This window comes from Macaca thibetana, chromosome 4 (genome assembly GCF_024542745.1).
Source record: "Macaca thibetana thibetana isolate TM-01 chromosome 4, ASM2454274v1, whole genome shotgun sequence".
NCBI lineage: Eukaryota > Metazoa > Chordata > Mammalia > Primates > Cercopithecidae > Macaca > Macaca thibetana.
The window spans coordinates 77,719,710-77,740,600 of NC_065581.1; the positions used below are offsets into that span (position 1 = coordinate 77,719,710).

Sequence of the window (20,891 nt, forward strand, 5' to 3'; positions counted from 1 at the left end):
AGATCCACTTATATAGGAATTATTTTTTCAATAAGTATATTGAAAATACTTTTCAGTTTTGTGACAATGTGAAAAAAACTCACAGGGGAACTGTGTGACCTAAAAATAAAACAATTAAGAAAACGTTATTTTATGAATGTATAAAATATATATATGTAGATACCAGTTTATTTTATCATTTAAAATCATTAAATATACACAAATATATTATAAAAAGTTAACATTTATCAAAAAATATGCATACAAACACTTACAGACCATACATGGTGCCATTCTCAGTTAAGAGATAACAGAATTAAAGATGCAGTATTAAATTATAACTGCATAAAATTAACTGTAATAATTTTGTACTTGTGACACTCATCTTGCATGGCCTCCATGATCTCCTCATACTCCTCAATGTTCAGCAGCTTCTCAGGCAGCACCATATTCACAAGGCATAGGACCTTTGTTGGGTGGCCGCCCATCTGCACCTGAAAGCACATCAGGCATGGCACTTACAAAAATTGTTTAATGAGCAAATTCATCTAAAAAAATATGAAACTGCCACAGACAGTGAGAGAGGGATGGGGCCATGAGGCTGAAAATGGGTCAGGGGAAGACCACAGAGGAAAGAATCAACTACATTAAGTAACCATGGAGAAGATCAGAGAGGACCAGGGGCGAGAGAAATGGAACCATGATCCTGGTAAGGATAAGAACAAGGCACTGAGGGCCAGACAACAAAATTCCAAATAGTTTGACCATAAAATATAAACATACTGTGTTTCTAGTGTGCAGAAGGAGTGGAGAAAGGGGATATAAAGGAGAAGGAGAGGCTGTTTTAGAATATATGGGGGTCCTATTCTGTCCTGCTGTGCACTCTATCCCTATTTCAACCCTTTCCTTCTGTGCCTGTGTGGGTGCATGTGTCTGTGTGGGCCTGTGTGTGTATTTCCCCAGTCCGCTCCATTCCCTGACCCTCCACAAATCTCTTCCTTTCACTTTTTTTTTTTTTTTTTTTTTTTTTTTTTTTGAGACAGAGTCTTGCTCTCTCACCCAGGCTGGAGTGCAGTGGCGCAATCTCTGCTCACTGCAACCTCCCGGGTTCAAGTGATTCTCCTGCTTCAGCCTCATGAGTAGTTGGGACTACAGGTGCACACCACCACATCCCCACCAACTTGTAATTGTTTTTATTATCTCTGTTAAAGAAATGCTTTATTAACACAAACACATACACCACAAACTATAAAGAACTAAAAGATTTAAATATCTCTGTCATAGTAATCAGGAGCTAATTCAGCATCCAGGGTTGGTGAAATGCTTGAAAGAGACTACAGTGGATTGGACTGTCATGGTGGAGACAGCATCTTCACAGGTGAAGGGGAACCCAGCTACAACAGCTTTTTAAATTCCCTCTCCTCTTCAAGGATCATAAGAGGCATTCCATGGAAAGGAATGTGCAATCTGTGCTCTTCAAGCAGGTGAAGACTCTCAAAATCCAATTATTCCTGTTCTCTGATGATATGATCTTATAACTAGAAAAATCTAAAGACTCCACCACAAAACTCTTAGATTTGATAAATGAATTCAGTCAATATCAGAATCTAAAATCAATGTACAAAAATCATTTGCATTTCTATACACTAATAATGATCTGGCTGACAACCAAATGAAGAAACCAATCCCATTTAGAATAGCTACAAAAAATTAAAATACCTAGAAGTATATTTAATCAAGGAGGTGAATCTCTATAAGGAAAACTACAAAACACTGATGAGAGAAATTGTAGTTGACAGAGAAAAATGAAAAAACATTCTATGCTCATGGATTAGAAGAATAAAAATCATAACCTGACCATACTTCCCAAAGTAATCTATGGATTCAATGCAATTCCTATCAAAATATCAATGTCATTTTTCACAGAATTAGAAAAAACAATTCTAAAATTCGTATGGAAGCAGAAAAAAAAAAAAAAAGCTGGAGACCTCACACTGCCTAAGTTCAAATTATACTGTAAGGATATAGTAATCAAAACAGCATGATACTATAACAACAGACACATAGATCAATGGAATAGAATAGAGAATCCAGAAATAAAGCCACACATTTACAGCCAACTGATCTTTGACAAAACCAACAAAAACATACACTGGAGAAAGGACACCTTTTTCAATAAAGTACTGGGAAAGAAAAATTGAATCACCATTTGCAAAAGAATGAAACTAGACCCATATTTCTCACCAGGTATACAAGAATCAACTCAAGGTGGATTACATATTTAATTGTAAGACATGGAACTATGAAAATACTAGAAGGACACTAGAAATAAACTCTTGTAAACATTGGTCTAAGGAATAATTTATTACTAAGACCTCAAAAGCACAGGCAACAAGAACAAAAATAGACAAATGGGAGTTAATTAAATGAAAAAGTGTCTGCACAACAAAAGAAATAATCAACAGAGTAAGCAGAGAACCTGTGGAATAAAATAAAATACTTGCAAACTATGCATCTGACAGGGGACTAATATCCAGAATTTAAAAGGAACTCAAGAACAGCAACCAAAACTAAATAATCCCATTAAAAATGGAGAAATGACATGAATAGACATTTTTAAAAAGAAGGCGAACAACCAACAGGCTTACTCAGAATGCCAATCATCAGAGAAATGCAAATCGAAAGCACAATGAGGCCTCAACTTACGTCAGTGAGAATGGCTATCAATAAAAAGACAAAAAGTAAAAGATGTTGGCAAGGATGTGGAGAATAGGAAACTCACATGCCATTGTTGGGAATGTAAACTGGTACAACCTCTATGGAAAAATCTATAAATATTTCTCAAAGAACTAAAAATAGAACTACCATAAGTTCTAACTACCATATTTTTGGTAGTTTACCAAAAACATAAACTACCATAGCCAGCATAGATAGCCAGCAATCTTACTACTGACTATATCCCCAAAGGAAAATAAATCATTTTATCAAAAAGACATCTTAACCTGTATGTTTATTATTGTGCTATTCACAATTACAAAGACATGGATTCAACCTAAGTGTCTGTCAACATATGATTAGATAAAGAAAATGTTATATATATACATATATACGTACATATATACATATGCATATGTATACATGTATAGATCATGAATATGTACATGATTTATATGTATATGGATATATGGATATATACATATAGATACACACCTATATACATATATACAGAGATATATATATCATATATTGCCACTCACAAGTGAGGTTAAATAATGTGTACACATGGATGTAGAGTGTGGAGTGATAGATAATAGAGACTCTGAAGGATGAGGGGGAGGAGGGAGAGTGGATGATGAATTACTAAATGGGCATAATGTACATTAATCAAGTGAAGGATATACTAAAAACCCTGACTTCACCACTACACAAGGTATGCATGTAACAAAATTACACTTGTATCCTGAAGTTTATACTAAATAAATAAATAAAAAGTTGGGGCTAGTCACAATGGCTTACACCTGTAATCCCAGCACTTTAGGAGGCTGAGGTGGGTGGATCGCTGGAGCACAGGAGTTTGAGACCAGCTTGGGCAACAAGGCGAAACCCTGTCTCTACTAAAAATACAAAAAATTATCTGGGCTTGATGGTATGCATGCAGTCCTAGCTATTCGAGAGGCTAAAGTGGGAAAATCACCTGAGCCTAGGAAGTTAAAGTTGCAGTGAATTGTGATCACTCCACTGCACTCTAGCCTGGGCAATGGGAGTAAGACCCAGTGTAAAAAAAAAGACTATTGCTTTTTTGGTGAGCCCAAGTGTTGAGAAAATCCACTTAAAAATGCTGTTTGTGCCTAATCATCTTTGCTTGGGCAGTTTGTGTCTCCAGTAAATTGTGTATCATAGTAAAAAGTACCTTCTAGCCATTCTCATGTATTTTTCATCATGTTTAGTGCAATACTGTAAACCTTGATCAGCACCATGGGATCCATAGAAAGTGCCAGTAGTAATGCTGGAAGTGCTCTCCAGAAGCAAAGCCATGACTTACAATAAATAGTTGAATTGCTTCATACATACTGTAGATTGAGGTCTGTGACTGCGTTTACCCACCATTTCAAGATAAATGAGTCCAGCTTAAGGGCCACTGTGAAAAAAGAAAAGAAAATTTGTGAAGCCCTTGCTGCACTGTGCCATCAGGCACAAAAACCTTGCACTTTTTACAAAATAAATTTTTATCTCATATTCAAAATGCAGCTATTATGTGGGTGCAGGAAAGAAAGGCATACCTAGAGACCCTAATATGATATGAAAAATGAAGTCATTGTATGGCAACTTAAAGCAAAAGAAAGGTGAAGGATCTAAAGCTGGAGAATTTAATGCCAGTGAAGGATGGTTTGATAATTTTAGAAAAAGGTGACTTTAAAAATGTTAAGACAACAGAAGCAGCAGCTTCTTCTGACTAACAGGCAGCAGAGTTTTCAGACACCATTAAGAAAATCATGGAGGATAAAGGATATCTGCCTGAACTGGGTTTTAATGAAGACAACATTGCCCTATTCTGGAAAAATAAATGCCAAGAAGGATATTTATTACTAAGGAAGGGAAGTGAACACCAGGATTTAAGACAGAATGGGACAGGCTAACTCTACTCTTTTAAGCAAATGCGGTTGTGTTTATAATCAGGACTACTCTTATCTATAAAGCTACTAAATCATGAGCCTCCGAGGCAAAAGATAAACACCAGCCTCCAGTCCTTTGGTTGTACCTTGAAAAGGCCTGGACAATGAGAACTCTTTTTATGGATTGATTCTCTCCCTGAAGTTAGAAAGTACATTGCCAGTAAGACACTGCTTGTTAAAGTTCTTTTGATATTGAACAATGCCCCTGATCATTAAAAACCACATGAGCTCAATAATGAAGTCATCGAAGTGGTCTACTTGCTCCCAAATGTGTCTAATTTAGCCTCTAGATCAGGGGGTCATAAGGATCTCTGAAGCTCATTACACATGGTCCTCTATGGAAAGGATTGCCAACGCTATAGAGAAAAGAACTCTGAGAGAGAGAGAGAGAATATAATGAAAGTTTGAAAGGATACACCATCAAAGTTGCCATTGTTGTTGCAGAAGAATCCATAAAAGCCATCAAGCCCCAAACAATAAACTCCTGCTGGGAAAAACTGTGTCCAGATGTTGTGCATGACTTAACAGGATTTATAACAGAGCCAGTAAAGGAAATCGTGAAAGAGATTGTGGAGATGGCAAAAGAGGTTGCAGGGGGTGGGGTGAAGAGTTTCAAGATATGAGTCTTGGAGAAATTCAAGAGTGAATAAACACCACACCAGAAGAGCAAACAGATGATTCCCTGATAGACATGAATACTTCCAAACCAGTGCAGATGATGGGGAAGAAGATGTAAAAAAAAGAAGCAGCACTATAAAACAAGTTGACGTTAGATATCTAGCAGAATGGTTCTGATTATTCAAAACTACCTCTTTTACAGCACAGACCCTTCGATGATACTGGCACTAAATCTGAAGCAAATGATAAAAGGATTGGTGCCATACTGAAACATTTTTAGAAAAATGTCAGAGAGAAATTATGATCGTTTTCCATAAAGTGACACCATATACCTGCCTCCACTGCCTCCCCTTTCACCTCCTCCACATCTTCTACCCCTGCACCTCCTTTGTCCTCCACCTCCTCCTCAGCCTACTCAATGTGGAGGCAATGAGGATGAAGACCTTTATGATGATCCACTTTCACTAAACGAATAGTAAGTGTATTTTCTCTTTCTTATAACTTTCCTCAATAATATTTTATTTTCCCTAGCTTACTTTATTGTAAGAATACAGCATATAATACATATAGCATTCAAAATATGAGTTGACTGTTCATGTTATTGGTAAGGTTTTGGGTCAACAGTAGACTATTAGTAGTTAGGTTTTTGAGGAGTCAAAAGTTGCATGTGAATTCTTCACTGTGCAGGGGCCCCATACGGTACCTAACCCATTGTTGTTCAAGGGTCAACTGTATATTTGGCAAACTCATAGAATGTACAGCACTACAGACTTTGGGTGCTGATGGGATAATGTAGGGTTATCAGTGATCACAAATGTACCATACTGGTGCAGGATGGTAATAGCAGGGGAGGCTGTGCATGTGTGGGAATAGGGGGTATGGGAGAACCCTGTACTTTCTACTTGATTTTTCTGTGAACCTAAAACTGCTCTAAAAAATAAAATCTATTTTATTAAAAAAAGAGTAAAACATAGAGATCATTAAAGACAAGAGAAAAGTCATGTTAATTGAAAGAAATTGAGAGTGTTGAAAGAGGAGGGAATCTAGAATTTGGAAACTCTAGCACAACAAAATGCCTGCTAGACAGGTCTTCATATTCCAGGTGATACATAGGCACTAAGTGACCATAGTGCCCAGCAAGCTCTGACACTGGCTAAAGGGTTTTCAACCCGATCCTTTGAATAATTTTCTACTGTTTGATAGGTCTGTATCTCCAAATTTATAAGTGAAATCAATGAGTAAATTCTACGTGTATGTGTATAATTTTAAAATTGTTTTAAAAAATTGTATAAAATCAGGTAAATTCAATTTATTAGTTCTTACATGTATTAAATGATAAAAATCTATGCATATTTTATATTTTTATAATTGAACTGTTATTATTATTATTTCCTCATGTATAGATTCACCATGATAAAAATGACAAGATATAGATTTTTGGAAAAGCAATGGTTCTTACACCAGGAAGGCTTTTTCAAGCAGATTGCTGGGCCCCATCCCCAGAGTTTCTGATTCAGTAGGTCTGGGGGCGGGACCTAAGGAGTTGCATTTCTAATAACATGTTGCTGAAACTGCTGGTGCAAGATCTCACTTCAAACACTACTGACATGTAATTAGTGTTGAATAAAGTGATTTCTCATTCATGAGTTAATCTTTATCACAACCAATGCACATCATTATTCTCATTTTATGCAAGTAGACTCTGAGCCTCAGAGGGTTAAATAGATGTCCCAAGATCACTCAAATAATGTGTCAAAAAGAACAAGAGGGAAGTCTTTTTTGTACCTACAGTTTTCTGGTATCCTTCCTTTGATATCTAGGATTATCTCTAATATTGCATTTGATTGTGCTTTATTTCAGAAGGTGGAGTTTTGGTCTACGTATTATTTCCTCCATTATTTACAGCAAGTGCTATATTCATGCCTGAGTCAGCATTTTTGTTACTTTTTCATTCATGTGTAAAACATTGTCTGTGAATGGAATAAAACATTTATAATAATAGACAGAATATAAATTTCAGAGACGGAGTGGGTTAAAATTTTTATTACATGTTTTAGACACAGTGGTCCTTGGCCCTGTGTCATATGTTCAATTATTGCTACACTCTCTTTATAACTATGAACTTGAATTTCAGAGACTGAAGCAAAAGAAATTTGGAAGAATGAAAGTGAATTAACATTTATTCAGGACCTACCTGAGATAGACACTTTATTAAGCCTATTATCTCACTTTTAATAAGGATAGAGGGAAATTAGAATACAGGAAGATATGAATATGCAGGCAAAATTAAAATATTATTTGTGACAAACTAAAACAAATTTTAAGTTTCAATATATAAAATATTGTCTATGAATGGAATAAAAGCCTTTATAACAATGGACAGATCCAAATTTCTAATATGCTATGATTCTGATTCAAATTAAGTACTGATGGATCCACACTTTCTGCAATATCACTTTGCAAAGCAAAATTATGCCAGTTGACTCGTGTCTTCAGAGTTTGAGAGTTCTATTTCTTCAAGTCTATAGTTTTAAAATTTTAAAATTATATGTATATTCATATTTATTTCCAGGCATTCTGCCTACTTTTGTTCTGGTCTTTCCATGTTTTTTTTCTTTTTCTTTTTCCCTCCTTCACTGCTTGAGTCCAACACAAATGATTCCCTTTCAACGCACGGTTCTGCTCATTATTTAAGATGGAAATATGGCTAAAAAGGCATTTTTCTCATGCTATTTCTAGGATACCTCAAATTCAGCCTTGCTTCTAGTCCAATTCTGATGGAAAACCCAACCAACAGCTTCTGGAAAACCTAACCAGCATCTCCAGCAAAACAAGTTTATATTCCGTGGCCCATTTACCATCTACTCCAGTAAAAAACAAATTGGTTGGACTGTATTGCCATTATAAGTCTATTGTAGCAGCAAATTTTATGGAATAACTCAACCATAATTACAAAGAAAAACCAACATAGCAATAAAGCAATTTTAAAGGGTATTTCTTATTTAGCCCAGATTTTCTATTCTCGGAAAATGGTCATCCTAAACCCAAGAAGGGTCAGCACTGGCAGGAGACAAACAACACACTGCTGATGTGTTTCTTAAAAAGTCACCATCTTCACAGGAGGACTTGACTCCAGGCTGTAAAAATGTATTCTCAAATTTTATAAGAACAAAAATCTCTCCAGAGTGGTGAGAGTGTAGAATATGTTTTCACAAGATGGATCTTCCAGGAGTATAAATGGATGATTGCCCTTTGTATGCAAGGTTTCCACTTGCCTTAGGAAGGTTTGTAGTTTACATATAGACTCTGGAAACACAGGGATCACTATTAGAACAAGAACTTTAGTCTACAAATAGCATAGCTTATCCTCTGTTTGGTCTGGTGGGGCAGTGAGTGTGTTGGCACCTTTCTCTTTCATCATCTGCTCATCCGAAGTTCACGACTAATTGCTTAAAAAGTATGCAATCACCTTTTTAATGTATTTAATTTTCTTCTTTATTACTCTGACAACCTTTTATTAAATGCCTTTTTTGAGTACAGTTGACATTATAAAAATTTTTTTCATCATGATCCCATTGAGCCTTATGGCTGAAATTTCCTGGTCTATATTAACTTTTAAAATAAACTCACACTGCTTTCCCAATGAAATAGCCATTTCTTTTTGTTTTGACTTGGCATTCATCATATATTCAGTTTTCATATCCATTGTTTTTAATTTTTGCCTTTTAAAAAGTTCTAGCACAGAATTAACTGTGCTGAGATGTAAGGATATGTTTGTTCCAGCAGTATGAAAAATAAAACTAGACCTGTCTTTCAAAAAGGATACCAGTCTCAGATACTTCTTTAAAGCAATGCAAAAACAAACTATTATGACTCAGTCATGGGATTGCTGGATTGTCTGGCTTTGAATTCCTAGTTAGTCTCAGTTGCTTATTTTTTAAAAAATGGGATTATATAAATTGCTATTCAAAGCATTATTTTGATTATTAAATGTGAAAATATTTGTTTTGAGCAAGCCCTCAATAAAGAATAACTCCATCGTGTACAAGTTACTTGGTTCAGTGGCGGTATTGTTTTAATTTATATTTTAAAATTCTATGGCAACAAGAATCACTCAGTATTGCCCTACTTTTCTTTTTATTTCTTTATTTCTCCAGACTTCTGATGTATTTCTGTCATGATGCAATTTGACAAGTAATTAATTTGTTGATGGCTAGGGAGGAAGGCAGTTTCCGAGCCCTCCCTGTATACACGGGTCTTTGGCAGAATTGGTCCCCACTTTGCTTTAAAGGGACAATAAAGGGAAAGCTGGGTCTTCACAACCAGGTATGAAAATATTAGGCGGTGGATTAATTTTGGTTCGTGTACGTTGGTGGGTAAGTGACACTGCCTATCCTCTCAGGGCATAGGATCCACCTATATAGAAATAATTGAGCAGCCCACCCAGTTTGTTGACCTAACCAGACTTTGAGAACAGGACTGAATTTTGTCCAATTTAGGGGACAATGAGTTTTCAGGCCATGAGAACATTTCAGAGTCCAAAAATGTTAAGGGAACTTTGCCATTATTCTGAGTCAATGTCCCATAAATGTATGGGCCATGTATTAGGAGGACGAAAGGGCAGTGTGGTGATTGGAAAAGTAGAAAGAAGGTGTGTCCCTGTTTTTTCCCTCAAACCTCTTTGACTCTGCTGGCTCATCTCCTTTAGAGTCCTGTTCCTCTCCCAGAACATTAAACATGGGGATTTACAGGGTTCCTTCCTTACACCACTGCTCTTCTCACTAAACACACTCTGGAGTGATCTCATCTACTCTCAGAATCTTCATTACCACCTATATCTCCCTTTCAGATATTTCCCCTGACACTCACGTTCTTCATTCCAACTGCTGGTTGTATTATTTCTGTCAATGAGTTTCATGGGCTGTTCAATCTCAGTGCATGTCAAATTAAAATCTTCATGGTACCAACTCAGCAAACTCCCATCTCTGTAGATTCTGTGTTATCACTGTGCATCTGTTCCTCAACTTAGAATTATCTGTGGTTCCCTCCTCCCCTTCAGCTTCCACATTCATTAGGACTTGACAATTTTACTTTTTATTTCTGTGTCTTCTAGTCTATGTCCAACTTCCATGCATTATCTTTTTTTTTTTTTTTTGCTGTATTTACAGTAGCCTTCTAACTAGATCCATTCTCCACACAGCCACCAGAATGGTGGATATGAAATGTAAATCTTATTATGTTTCTTTCAGCCATAAGGAAAAGTTCAAATCCTTAGGGTGACATAAAAAGCCTTCCATGATCTGCTACTGACTGAACACTCATGGTCCATCCTGAGTGCTCCAGTTTTATGCAGCAGCTTCTGGGCCTCTGCACACAGCAAACTACTTTTCTGTGTCATTTGTTGTTCTTGCTATCTCCTTGAACTTTTGTGCCATTCCTTACCTCTCCACCTACATAAATCCTACAGCTTCTTTAAATCTTAGTTGAGATGATCACTTCCTCCAGGAGCCTTCATTGTATTGATTTGCCATTTAAGTTCTGTTATCCTTTGTCATAATTCGAGTTCTTTAGAAGCAACCTATCAGAGGAAAATTCATGGAAAAGTGTTAAGAAGCATTCCCTGGAAAAACCAAGTGGGAAATGAGGAAGCTGGACTAATAGGGAAAAGGAATCAGACAGATAAAATTGTGTTATCAAGCAAAATTCTACAGTAACTTTGGCTCAGTCTCACAGGGAAGCTCTGAAAAGAAAAACATGTAGGTCACATCTCAGAGTTGTCTTGATTGGCATAAAGGAGATGAAATAGTTATAGTTCTGCTTCCTGCAGTTATTGTTAAGGGCTACCCTCCAGGACAATGTAAATTCTCAGCCATTTGTGTAAACAGGTAAATGTGTACTGGCTTGTGTGAGTGAAAGCACATTTCACAAGAGTTGCACAATAATGGTAAAGAGGTCAAGGGAGTAAGACTGGAGCATCTGTTCCTGGATTCAATTCTTGATGGTTCTATAATATTGCTATATCAAAAAAGTGAGGCTTATGTAGCTTATCAGAGCCTGAGAAAACATACTACAAAAGGGACTGTGGGGTATTTCAATAAGAGAGGATGGGGAGGGGCTTTTTATAGGGTTCAGGCTTGTGCTGAATGATTCTCAGGAGGGCTTAGGGAAGTGGCCACCAGGTTTCTGTTGATGCTGTTGAGGAGCAGCAGCAGTTCAGCAATTGGGTACCTCAATGATCTTTGTCTGAGAGGCAAAAGATTGCAGTAGGGCTGAGATGTCATTGGTGGGAAAGCAGCAGTTGACTCAGAAGATGTAGCTATAAAATGTTAGTCATTTTATAGCTACGACGTGGACTTGGAGTTATACTGAAAACATTGTTTTCTATTGACCTTGCTAGGTATAATTGAAAACATTCTATTAGGAGAAGCACAGTTTAATTATGAGCAGGGTTTATTTTCACTTTCTCATCTATCATCACCATCATGAGTTAGTCCATAAATCCTACTATACAGGGAAGATTAAACAACCAACATACTACTCAGCTTCGGGGGTTTATGGTTTAAAGCAATTTCCTCTCGAACAGAAATTCAGACAAGCTTGTAATATGTCTCAGTTGCTTTTTTGAGTGCTAAAACACTCCAATTTATATTAGGTGGTTACTATCAGGAGACTTTGGGCAAAAGGTTGGGACTGACAGTCAGGTTGATGTGGCAGTTTGATGCTCACTTAATACTCTACTACTCTGTGTGCTTGGAGATGGAAAGAAAGCAAATGAAACATTTCTTTTTTCCAGATGGGCCACATTTCCAAAGTTATTTTCACTGGCTTATTGAAGCTGAATGATCATTAAGGTCCCCGCACAAAACAGATACACTCAAATTGAGTAATCGGAAGAAAGTATAATACAGGGGTCAGTTGAAAAGATGTGGGCAAGGAAAACCATATGGGAAGTCAAGAACCCAGAACTAGTGGAGACTGTTATTCCTAGGCCCAAAGGAGTAAGGGAAGGAAGTGGTGATAGAATCTAGAGACAGAGCAGATTGTCTGGAAAAGGCAGCCTGACAGAAAAATGATCTTCATTCATGGGATAGAGCAAGCTGAGGTGGTCCTCCCTCCAAGGAGCCAGGGGCAAAAATGCTCAGGCTTTATTTTGCTTCCTTCCCCCTATGTCTTACTGGTGCTCTCCACTGGCCAATACAACAGGAAACAAGAAGGCAAGGGGACTCTTTGAAAAGGTCCATTCGAATCAGCCTCCTGGAACACAGAGTAGGATGGATCAGGGTGGAAGTGGATCTGAAACGGTAGATGGAAGAAATCTGGCACAGCCCATCTAGAGTGATGATAGAATTTTCTCAGCTGTTATGGATCAGAGGTCTCTGAATCTGCCTTCATCTGAATTGTCATACTTACGTCAACAAAGAGGAGTATGAACCAAATCGGCCCATGGAAAAGTTGGCAGTGAATAACAAAGTTCTGGGATCTGTTGCCTTTGACTATAAACTGTTCTGAAGATTGCTGGAATAGCTTAAAGCTCATCAGATTGCTATATCTCTAATTATAGGTAAAATAGTAGACTTGCAAAAAAAAAAGAAACATAGATTGTACTCATCTGTGAATATGATGACAAGAAATGTACCCATGCATTGCATCTAGTTATTTCAAGAATACATATTTGATTTTGGGCCATTTACAGTTGTTTATTAATATGCCAAGGGATTGCTCTGCAGGTAATTCAATTATGTCATGGCATGTGAATTTGCCTAAAGGTTTTCAACAAATCTTAACATATCTAAGTAGTGTCAAGATCTCTACAAAAAAGACACTTGTGCCCCACACATAGAATTTAGAGAATGCTGTTTTGAGTTGAGAATTACTTGAATGAAAAACATACAAAGAAAAAGCACTTAGCAGTTTTCTCATAGGCAAATTTCATTGTTGAAGTCTCAGAAGTAGTTGAGAATAGCAGGAGGATGGTTGTTGGGGGGAGGGTAGGGAATGCCATTGTGAACAGCTATTCTGGAGATCAGCGGTAGGTAAATTAGGCAAAAGGATCTGGGAGAACACATCTACCTGGAGCGATGTTGTCTGCATCAATATCGACATCACCTCTTTCTCTAACCAGAGAGCAAAGGAGCAAAGGAGCAAAGATTATGCACATGAAAGAATGCTGATAAGCATGAAATGACTCAGGCGTAAGTCTCAGTAATGGAGGGAATTTCTTTGAAGTCTCAGAAGAAATACAGTTGCCAAATTTCTATAAAATGAGTAAAATTCAATTTCAAGGAAAGATTGAAATAATTCAGTTTAGAGAGGTCAAGAAGAGGGAGGAAAAATAAGTGTGACCAAAGCAAGCAATAATATGGAAACCGGAAAATAAATATTACTAAGAATTCAAGAATGTATCAGGCTTCTTTTTAGAAATATGTGGTGCATGAAATACATTATGGAGGCATGACCAAAGGATAGAAAAGCTTTCAACCATGTTAATCCATGTTAGCCTTTGAATGCCATGTGACCCGGGGCAAGTCTTTGCATCCATTTGGTGCCAGTTTTCTTATCTGTGAAGGCCACAGTTGGAATTGGTAATCTTGAGAGATTTTTTAATATTCTTATTTTCATTTTTTACCCTGTAGTCCATGTGGTCAGTAAACATTTTTCTAATGGTAAATATATATTACACTAAATAACCCTGTTTCCTGCCAAAGACTCCAATCTTTATTGATTTATTTAATTACATATAACTCACAAAGAGGAAGTTTGTAAGTGCACAAATCTCAAGTGGAGAGATCAGTGAATTTTTACGTGCATCTGTCTAATCACCACCCGAATCAAGACAAAATGTTTCTAGCACCTCAGAAGGTTTTCCTGTGCCCCTTCCTAGTCAATACCCTCTTGTCTAGTAGTCATCTAGTCTGACTTCTATTTTATTTTATTTATTTATGTATTTATTTTTGAGACAGAGTTTTTCCCTGTTGCCCAGGCAACAGTGGTGATCTTGGCTTACTGCAACCTCTGCCTCCCAGATTCAAGCATTTCTCCTGCCTCAGGCTCTTGAGTAGCTGGGATTACAGGCATGTGCCACCAAGCCTGGTTAATTTTTGTATTTTTGGTAGAGACAGGGTTTCGCCATATTGGCCAGGCTGGTCTCAAACTCCTGACCTTGAGTGATATGCCAGCCTGGGCTTCCCAAAGTGCTGGGATTATAGGTATGAGCCACCCTGCCTGGCCTGACTTCTATTTTAGTAGTTGATTAATTTTATTTGCCTGTTCTTGAATTTTATATACATAAATCACAAAGTATTCAAACACAGTATTCTCTAACTTAGTTGTTAGTGTTATTCAAAATAGATAACCTTTAAGTGTAATTGGTATTAATAATCTTATTATGATGTTGTATAACTTTATGTGCTCTTTACATTTTATACAACTAAGGTGATCTACTCTAATTTTTATTTATTGTACAGCTAATTGTGTGGTTTTCTTTCAGATGGGAATAGTCTCCATTCTCAAATACAACTGTCTAATTATCACTCAAATGTCAAAATCCATTTCAAGTCTACTGCCTCTGGAAAATCTTTTTCTAACTATTTCAGTCCACGTCACTGCCCTGTTTTCTTATCTCTATGTTGTTCTTAGTCTATATTATTTACCATGGATATTAATTATATAGTACTTTATATTTTATCTGTTCCACATATTTGTGGTATCTTCTGTCTAAAAAATTGCATGTGCCAATGAAAAGGCAGTTTCATCTGTTATTTTTTAAAATCCTAGAATAGTAAAAATACCACAGAATAGAAATGGTTGACAATATGTGTGTGTGTGTGTGTGTGTGTGTGTCTGTGTCTGTGTCTGTGTCTGTGTCTTTCTTTCCATTGTATAGTCACTGTATGAAAATGTGAGCACTGGAGTCAAACAGCCTGAGCTTGGATTGAAGCTACCATTTATAAGCAGTGGATTTATGGGTAAGTTACCTGACTATTTTAAGCTTTGATTTGCCATCTGTAAAATGGAGGTCATGGCAAAATTTAACAAACACGTAAAGTGCTCAGGACTTTTTGTCTTAATGAGGCATTTAGTCTTATTATACTCTGTTCCAAAATCACCCTTTATATGTGGTTCTGTCACATTTTCATGAACATGACTCTGGTCTTAGAACTGAGCTAGTGAATTGTGTTTAAGTGCTTGTCTCTCAAAAAATTGTCTTAGAGTGATATATTTCAGATGATCAGTTAAAGAAATAACTCTTTTTCCTACTTTTAGGCCTGTATCAGTTGGTTTTAATACAAGCTACTAACAGGAATTGCCACTACCTTCTGATGTAACATTTACTAACCTCCTGTTAGGTTCCAGATTGGGGTGTGTGCATATGTGTGTGTTTTGGGGGAATGGCATTAGGTTTTTAGTAGATGAAATATGTAATGTGTAACTAGTTAATGGAAATGACCTGAAATATTCCTACTTGAATTTCTAGAATAGTTTTTTCTAAAAGGATTCTTCAGTGAAATTTTTGAAACAAATAAAATTAGAAGTAAAATATTATTAAAATAGTGTAAAATATGTCTTTTTTAAGTGACTTTTAGCCATAGACTTAAGGAAATGAGATATTTATTTGTATTCAAAACTCTATTGCGACTATAATTTGGTTAAAGAACTCCTAGAGGTATATTAATCCAACATATGTTAGAAAATAATGGAAAGCTATTCTTTTGAGGACTGCGATTCAAATGATTTCCAGTCTTGTCTTCATGTATTCTATGTAAATATTGACCATTTAAAGTTAAGCCTTGAAATGCAGGGAGGATGGAGCATGCCATCACGTACTGTTGTGGTTACACTACAGGGTAACAAGCCCGTGCCACAGATCTCCTGCATCAGCCTTCTGTTCAAGTCAACATATCATTAAAAAGAAGATCCCCCAAAACAGCAAAAAATTTTTCATGGACTCCAAGATGAATGTAGCTTTCTTACCATATTAGAACTAATTGAATTCTAACATAATACCCTGTTTCTCTCATCTGTTCCAATTCGTGGGTATTTACATAGCAATTTTGGTCATATTTTGGTAATGATGTAGATTTATGGAGGCTCATAATAGATGACTCATACAAAATCTTTTTTTTTCATTTCTGGAATCCTCTTGGCATGACTTCCAAAACTCAGCCACTAATAGAACATAAATATAGAGTGGCTATGTTTCTATTTCTAGAAAAAAGTGTAGTAAACTATAGTACTTAAGACATGGGGGTGGTTGGATTTGGGTATTTCCAAATCAGCAAAACATACTCATTTGCAACTTTTAAGGGTCATTTTCATTCTGAGTTTATCTTGGTGTTTTGTAATAACATGGCTGACTTTGGCAATTCCATTTATATACACATTCTATATTTTTTCTTTAATTTTTTCCTACTTATTCTTGGAGAAACTCAATTGGGTTCTAAGAACATTTTGGGAAATTTGGAAGTTTAGTGCAAATATATAAAACTTTTAAATATCCTTTTTGTTAAAAGGATTTATTTATTTATCCTGCTGACAAAATTTTAGCACTTGCTGTTTAGTATGTTTGCTAGGTAATATGGTATTAAAATTGGAGTTGAGTTTCATTTTGATATCTTGCAATGAAAATAAAACTTTTAAGTAAAAGGAAGATCAGTTTCAATGTGTGAAATAATACAGAAAGAAAGGAACGTATTAACTTAAATATGTAAGTTCAAATTTGCCATTAAAATGTTTATTCTTAATTTTTTTATCTAAACCTGAAAACAACCATGAATCAGATTCTTTCATTTTTGGAAATGGAAGAAAACTTGCTTTTTTAAAAACTGAGATTTATAATCCCTTCAATATTCACCAAATGCTTAAAACTGAGAGCCTGCTATATGCCAGATGCGTTAAGACCCAAGGATTCAGTGGTAAGCAAAACAGATGTAGACACTGCCCTGGCCTCCTGGAGCATACAAAAGAGAGTCACACATTTTCTTCATGACTTTTTTATCTTGCAATGCAATTTATACATTAATTATATGTAAACGACTATTCGATATAATACTATATACTGAATTCTTAATCATATCACTTACATGATGATGATTCAAGTATATAGTTAATGAAAATATTATGCTTAGTCCTTATCAAATACTATTTACAGAAAAAAATCTGTATAGAAACTCCCAGTACTCTTGAATGTTTACATTTTATTGCTATCAAATAAAGATGCAAGTAATTGCTAAAAATGACATCTATAAATATTCATAAGTGAGACACGATGTTTGTGTATCCTAATTGTATTTTAACCATACACAGTTTAATCAAAAGCAGACTCTAAAATGATAATTAATGTAACTGACATTGCACTAATGCAAGACATTTATAGAAGGTACATTTATTAAGTTAAGCACATTTATAGCACATGTGGATGCTGGATAATTAAAATAACCTCTGCGTGGAAATTTACTTTAGAAACGAACACATTTAATTTTCATGTTTTGAGTAATTGTATTTGAATATTCTTTTCTTCCCAGAAGTGGTTATTTCATTTTTTTATGGGAATTTAATAAGTTTAAATTTCTTATTTTTCCAGATATGTTAAGGAAATAATAGGTACTGTAACTCTGATCAAGTGCTTTATTCCCAGCTCCAAAATGTTTAATAATTTTCATATAATATTGATTGTGTTTGGTTTTGTGTTACATTCCCTAATTTCTATGACTTTTATTAAAAAGATGAGTGTTAGATTTTATGCATATATACTGTGGTGGACTAGTGACATACCACCCCAATCTCTCTTCTGGATTACAGGAATTATTCTTTTAGCTGCTGATAGTGCTGCTGGAAGAAGGTCATCAGCTATCAATCCTCTTTGGGGATGGTACCACATCCCCTGTCTGAAGCAGCCCACATTCAAACATTGGTCACTGTAGAGTAGGAAGACTAGCCAGTCTCTGAAGGGCTTTTTAGCTTCAGAGCACCTGTGGGGTCTGCTGAGACTGTTAGTGTTGGTATTGCAGGGTCACTGTTAAAGTCTGCTCCTTACTTCTTCTTTCCACAGGTATTGCTCCTAAAAGCTATCTCAAATAAACATTCCATCTCAGAGTAGGCTGTCTGAGGAACTCAGGCTTGGAATGTGCCCACTGACTCAAAAGTCAAATGTCATTGTGTATCAACAGTAAATTCAAGCAGCTATTATTGCATTGAAATGTATTCTGGTCAGTTAATTGGTGTAAATATTAATGAAGATAGAGAATTTTTATTTTAGTAATATTTTTTGATTCTTTAAAACAACTTCTTCACTTAATCATGGTTAGCTAATGATTAATTAAAAACAGTATTCTGCAAATAATTGATCTCAACAGAAAAACGAAGCAATTCCATAGAAGTCACATTTTTCTTTGGTGAAAGCCTTAGTACTATTTTGACCTGCTGATTTAGCAGGCTGCAATCTGATTTTAAACAAAGGAAAAAAAGATGAAACAGACGCTTGTTAATCATGCCGGAACTTCTAAAACAGCTGTTGCTATGGGAGATATTGTCCCAGTATTTCTTTTGAATTTTACATGAGGACATTTACTCCCTTTTCCACATCGCAAATTACAGGAGTGATTTAGGTAGTTCTAAGACACCTAACCCTCTTTTCCTCTTTGAATATACAACATTGCTATTTGGCATCCATTTGAATGTAATGCCTTTTCAGCAAAGCAAGGAAAAGTCTATGAACTATAATTACTCCCTGCAAACGTGCTTTATTATTAACACAATTTCTCAAGTAAGCTGTAAAGAATAGAGACTGTGCTAAGGGAGTTAATAAAACAATACCACTATTTCCCTAGCCAGTTTTTCCAGGTGCTGCCCCTCTCAAACAAAATCTATAGTTGCAGAATAGCATAACCCCTACACATATATCAGTGGTGAAAACCGGAGAGGTGAGGCTCGTCCAAGAGAAACAAGATTAAAAATTCAGCAAGAGACAGAAATCTGGACATGCACCAAGCAACTTTTCATCAGCATGTCTGCCTGAGAGGAAACATTTTCCAGTGTCCTCCTTCCTTTTTCTTTGAAAATGAGCTCAACGGCCGTGTTCCCAGGCACTGTAACAAATGAGCTGCTTCAGGCACAGAGAGGCATTAATAAATGATGCTATTTGTTAAAGGTATCTTGACGTCCCGCTCCCTCAAGTCGATGTCAAACCCAGTGAAACAACAGCTCTAACAAATTTCTCTGCGGTCCACATTGGGTCTTGGTTGTGTTTTGTTTTATGGCGCAGGAGGTTCAGGTGGACAGGGCAGATGTGGTGGGGTGAAGGAGCTCTATTATATATGCTGACCTCTGTCAAGGAAATGGCAGAATTTCCGGAGCTCGTTAGCTACTGCCTCTTAGTATTTTCCACTTTCTCTCCAGCTGTGGATGCCATCCGAAGCCCTTGAACAAAGGCGCAGAAGGCCCAGAGCCAGCAGAGGGCGCATCCCTGGGCCCTAAGCCGAGGAGGTTTCCACCTGTCTACAGGAAACAACACTGCTTGCAGTTGCAAGGTTTGTCCTCAACCTACTGTTACATGGCTTGAGCCATTAATCCACCCCTATCACGCAGGAACATTCAGAAGTCAGGGACATTAAAAACACACAGGGCTCAAGTGTTTTGCACTAAGCTTGTTTACAGGAAAAGGAGAGCCTGGTGAGTCATCCTTCTATTTTCAAATGGAAACTACCCAGAATTTGTGAGTGCACTTGCAACTCTACGCATTTAAATCGATCAAACATTAAATATTAATGTGAATGACGCGGGAGCAGAACGCTGTTTACCAGGTGACTATGATAGAATGATTTTAAAGGTATTATGAGAAGGTGGGGAATTAGAAAGATACTTTGCCTTAGCTGTTTTTATTTTTTTATCCACCTGGGTATAGGAGAACTATTCAGTATTTGGTGGGGAGCAGGGTAACAGAAAGGTTACCATCATTAGTGATTCTAAATTAGAGCAAACCCATTGCAAGTGGCAATTCGCCAGTAGACCATGATACAGGCTGTAGCTTAAAACAGGAAAAGGAAGTGGTGCTAAAGGAGGAGAGAGGAAAAGAAGAGCGTTAACAGTGGTGGAGGATTCAAAAGAAGCCTTGCTGCCCTTCTCTGAACACTGTCACTCTCCTTCCAGTGAGGTGCTACACAGTTATTTTAAAGCTATGTCATTCTATACCTTTGCAGAGCCTTGCAGGTTGGTGAAATCAGCTAACTGGGTGAGCTTTTCTGTATATTCATTCAAGTGATGTAAATACTGAACAGAATGGACCTTGTGGTATGTGTCTAGGAGCCTTCCTCTAAGGTGACACTGTTTAATTAATCAGTATTGCTTAACATAATTTGTTTAATAAAATATAAACCCTGCTAATTTGCTTTAATTCAATCCACACATCTTCTGTTGTCTTCAAGACCAAGACTTGCCAAGTGGCTTGCTGAATAAAGACACACTTTATCATTTTCAAGTCAAGAAAGCAGAGAGCTAAAGCACAGACTTCCAAGCTAGCCTGCCTCAGTTTTAATCTTGGCTTAAGTATGTACAGTTACTGTATGTCTTTGAGCAAGTTACTTTTCTTGCCTTAGTTTTCTTATCGGTAAAGTGGGGATGATAATA

The 20,891-nt window shown here is 36.5% G+C and overlaps 1 long non-coding RNA gene across 1 annotated transcript in view; it reads right to left on the reverse strand.

Annotated features, from left to right (window-relative positions):
- Positions 1-4,023: 4,023 nt before the first annotated feature.
- The window catches only part of LOC126953913 (uncharacterized), a 40,786-nt gene continuing 23,918 nt past the window's right edge, over positions 4,024-20,891 (reverse strand). Inside the window, exon 3 of the long non-coding RNA XR_007725407.1 lies at positions 4,024-4,117. This is a non-coding gene — a long non-coding RNA (uncharacterized LOC126953913). The remainder of the gene's footprint in view (positions 4,118-20,891) is intronic.